This window comes from Oncorhynchus kisutch, linkage group LG2, assembly GCF_002021735.2.
Source record: "Oncorhynchus kisutch isolate 150728-3 linkage group LG2, Okis_V2, whole genome shotgun sequence".
Classification (NCBI taxonomy): Eukaryota; Metazoa; Chordata; class Actinopteri; order Salmoniformes; family Salmonidae; genus Oncorhynchus; species Oncorhynchus kisutch.
The window spans coordinates 66,595,592-66,600,591 of NC_034175.2; positions in this window are offsets into that span (position 1 = coordinate 66,595,592).

Sequence of the window (5,000 nt, forward strand, 5' to 3'; positions counted from 1 at the left end):
CTGCAAAGAAACCAATACTAAAGGACACCAATAATAAGAAGAGACTTGCTTGGTCCAAAAACTTGAGCAATGGACATTAGTCCGGTGGAAATCTGTCCTTTGGTCTGATGAGTCCAAATTGGAGATTTTTGTTTCCAACCGATGTGTCTTTGTGAGACGCAGAGTAGGTGAGCGGATGATGTCTGCATGTGTGGTTCCCACCGTGAAGTATTGAGGAGGAGGAGTGATGGTGTGGGGGTGCTTTGCTGGTGAAACTGTTGGTAATTTAATTAGAATTTAAAGCACACTTTACCAGCAGGCTACCACAGCATTCTACAGTGATACGCCATCCCATCTGGTTTGCGCTTAGTGGGACTGTCATTTGTTTTTAAACAGGACAATGACCCAACACACCTCCAGGTTGTGTAAGGGCTATTTGACCAAGAAGGAGAGTGATAGAGTGCAGCATCAGATGACCTCAACCCAATTGAAGATGGTTTGGGATGAGGATGGACCGCAGAGTGAAGGAAAAGCAGCCAACAAGTACTCAGCATATGTGGGAACTTCTTCAAGACTGTTGGAAAAGCATTCCAGGTGAAGCTGGTTGAGAGAATGTCAAGAGTGTGCAAAGCTGTCATCAAGGCAAAGGGTGGCTACTTTGAAGAATGTAAAAAATAAAATATGGATTTTTTTGACACCTTTTTGGTTACTACATGATTCCATATGTGTTATTTCATCGTTTTCATATCTTCACAATATAGAAAATATTGTAGTAGGTGTGTCTAAACTTTTGACTGGTACTGTATATTGGTGATTATGTAACTTCAGGCACTTTGGCAATGCAAGCTTTCAGAAATTAAAAATTATTCAAACACCATTTTACCAGTATTGTACTTGTCTTTGATTTGTCTAGAAACTATATCCGATAATGGCTGCGATCGTACTATTCAGGAATGTATATACTTTTGTAATTTTTCCCAGACAGCCATACACAAATGTCATTTCCATCACGTCATTAAACATCCATTTTAGTTGAAAATAAAATATCATACAATTGATTTATAACGGATTTCTTATACATTTGTACATTAACTTGTATTGAATATTATTTTGAATGACTTTTAAGGTTTTCCTAATATTAATAATTCAACACGACGCCTGAATGTATAAACTTGCCTTGGTGGCAGCTGAAAACATGTATCTATCATGAAAAATAAGATGTTGTGAGATTATGATAACAACCATATGATTTCCATATCTAAAACAAATAAATGTGTGTAAATTATGTGACAAAACTGCACATTTTAGAGTGACCTTTGTTGTCCCCAGCATTGTCCCCACCAGGTCTGGAGATAGAAGCTGTTTAATTAACAGTCTGATGGTCTGGAGATAGAAGCTGTTTAATTAACAGTCTGGTGGTCTGGAGATAGAAGCTGTTTAACTGTCTGATGGTTTGGAGATAGAAGCTGTTCATCAGTCTCTCGGTCCCAGATTTGATACACCTATACTGTCTCCACCTTCTAGTCAGACCTTGGCTCGGTACTGAGGTCTATGATGATCTTCTTGGCCTTCCTGTGACACCAGGTGCTGTATATGTTCTGGAGGGAAGGTAGTGTGCTGCCGGTGGAGAGCCCTGTGTTTGTGGGCGGACCAGGCAGTGACACAGTCCGTGTCATTTTTTAGGGTCTTAGTGGCCAAGCCAAATATTTTCAGTCTCCTGAAGATGAACAGGCGTTGTTGCATCTTCTTCACCAAGCTGTCGGCTTTCAACTTTTGACCCTCTCCATTGCAGCCCAGTCGATGTGGATGGGGGCATGCTCTCTCTCCTGTAGTCTATGATCAGCTCCTTCGTTTTGTTGACTTTGCTGGAGAGGTTAGTTTCCTGGCTCCACTCCGCCAGGGCTCACATCTCCTTCATTGCTAGTAATCAGTCCTACAACTGTTGTGTTGTCAGAAAACTTGATCAATGAGTTGGAGATGTGCATGGCCTCACAGTCGTGGGTGAACAGGGAGTGCAGGAGGGGGCAGAACACGCACCCCTGTGGGGCCCCCTTATTGAGGATCAGAGTGGCAGAGGTGTTGTTGCCTACCTTCACCACCTGGGGTCGTATGTGGATCTGTTTGGGCGGGTATGTGAATTGTAGTGGGTCTAGGGTGTTGGGTAAGGCTGAGGTGATATGATCCTTCATTAGTCTCTCAAAGCACTTCATGATGACAGATGTGAGTGCTACGGGGCGATAGCCTGCGCTATCTTGGGTACAGGAACAATGGTGGACATCTTTAAGCAAGTAGGGATAACATGGAGAGATTGAATATGGATAGATTGAGTATGTCTGTAAAAACTCCAGCCAGCTGGTCTGCACGTGCTCTGAGGACACGGCTGTGGATGCTGTCTGGGCTGGAAGCCTTGGGAGGGTTAACACTCGTAAATGACTTACTCACGTCGGCCACAGAGAATGAGAGCACACAGTCCTTGTGAGCCTGTGTCGGCTGCTCAATGTTTTTTTTCCTATAAGTGGGTGAAGAAGGTGTTTAGCTTGTCTGGGAGGCGTTGGTTTTCTCGACGTGGCTGGCTTTCGCTTTATAATGTATGGAGTCTCTGCCAGGTAGGTCTCGTGCCCGTTGAATTGTGATTCCACTTGGTCCCTGTCCCTTCCAGTTTGAACCCAGTCACCGAGTCAGTGTATATGTCGATACTATTCTCAGAGGTGACCCGGAACCTTCCCTAGTCCGCGTGATCAAAACAATCTTGAAGAATGTAGTTTGTTGTTGTTTTATGGCCTCTCTCTGATTTTTATGGCCTCTTCTCTCTCTAATAGTGTTTTTTTTGTGTGTGTGTGTGTGCGTGCGTGCGTGTGTGTGTGTGTGTGTGTGTGTGTGTGTGTGTGTGTGTGTGTGTGTGTGTGTGTGTGTGTGTGTGTGTGTGTGTGTGTGTGTGTGTGTGTGTGTGTGTGTGTGTGTGTGTGTGTGTGTTCCTTCAGTGTGTGCTTCAGTGTGCTTGCTCCTCTATTTAAGTGTATGACACAGTGAGCAGCACTTTCTTCAAATGTGTCAGTCTTCCATCAGTGGCCGCAGCAAAGGTCAGCTCAGTGAAAATGTCAATGGATCCACAGCACACCCTGGGGGACACCGGGGATAGGCCTGGCCAAGGATTCTAGGCGGACAGAATAATGTGTAGAAATGCTAGTGCTCCGCCCCTCCCCACCTCTCTCTGAATGGTGCAAGGTGAGACAATCTAGGTGGAGATAAACAAGAGAGAGAGACAGAGAGAGAACAGAGAGAGAGACAGAGACAGAGAGAGAACAGAGAGAGACAGAGACAGAGAGAGAACAGAGAGAGACAGAGACAGAGAGAGAACAGAGAGAGACAGAGACAGAGAGAGAACAGAGAGAGACAGAGACAGAGAGAGAACAGAGAGAGAGACAGAGAGAGAACAGAGAGAGAGACAGAGAGAGAACAGAGACAGAGACAGAGAGAGAACAGAGAGAGAGACAGAGACAGAGAGAGAACAGAGAGAGACAGAGACAGAGAGAGAACATAGAGAGACCGAGACAGAGAGAGAACAGAGAGAGACAGAGACAGAGAGAGAACAGAGAGAGACAGAGACAGAGAGAGAACAGAGACAGAGAGAGAACAGAGACAGAGACAGGGAGGCAGATACAGCTTGGATCAGCCTAGGGGCTATAGTTAGTGGGACTGACTCACTGGTGTAAGTGAGTGAGTGAGTGAGTGAGTGAGTGAGTGAGTGAGTGAGTGATGCCAGCACCCCCCCACAGAACCCACAGTGTTTCCCTCTCATCCTGCCCACAGCATTGTGTATGGGGGGGGGGGGGGGGGGGGGCTGTAACTAACCGCTTGACCCCCAGGGTGGGGTGGAGTGAGCGACCCTAGCAGCCGTGGAGCGGGAGGCAGACAGCCAGCCCAGTAGGCAGGCAGGCAGGGTCTGATCCGATGAGTACTTCTGAAGGCAGCCGCCGCCGCACCTCAGCTCACCCAATCAGAGAACACAGCCAGTCCAGCCCACACACACCCACACATACATATACACACACTCACACTGACTACGCACGCACGCACACACACCCACACATACATATACACATACTCACACTGACTACGCACACACGCACACACACCCACACATACATATACACATACTCACACTGACTACGCACACACATGCGCACGCACAGGTACATGCAAATACACAGACACGCCTGAGAGTCCCTTACCGGCCTGCCCCTTCTCAGGGGGAACAGTGAAGAAGAGTGCGAGGTGTAACCTGAAACAGTCAGGTGTGGGGATGGAGGGATGGAGGGATGGAGGGAGGAGTGGATGTGGGGAGGAGGAGAGGAGAGGTGGCTATGGCCCTCTGTCAAGTGCTTTGTGTTACACGACCAGGAGGCATCTGGTTACGCTGGTCCTGAAATGAGACGCCCGAGAAGGGGATTCAAACAGACGTGTGAGTCTCTCTCCCTCTCTGGACGTCCTGCCTGATCACGGTTCTGAGAACAGCAACAACCAATACAAATACAGCGACAAGCAACAACTAATATCTGAGCAATATTTAATCATATGATAAAATACAGTATTTTACAATCACTTTTGCACTCATTTCAGAACCTTGTTCATTTGTTAAAACTCTAGACACAAAACTCAAAACGGTCATCACTTGTAACACAGGCTGTCCAATGTTCAAAACATTGCATTGTGCATTCATATCTTTAAAGAAACCTTGCACTTGCAGAATCATTGGTTCAAATAACAAATTTATCCCGAAATACCATAGGAACATTCATTTAGATCACCCATACACAAGATACAGATAGTTTCACTGTGTAGTTCGTACAATCATTAAATATTCTAGTACAAAATATGTGATACATGTTTCATTATGCTACTACACGTAAATGCATCACTGTAAAAGGACTAGTAGAGAGAATACTACAGACACAGTGGAATCATGGAACAAAATCTGAAATTTATTGATGAAATACAATAAAATCACAACAGGTTTCTTT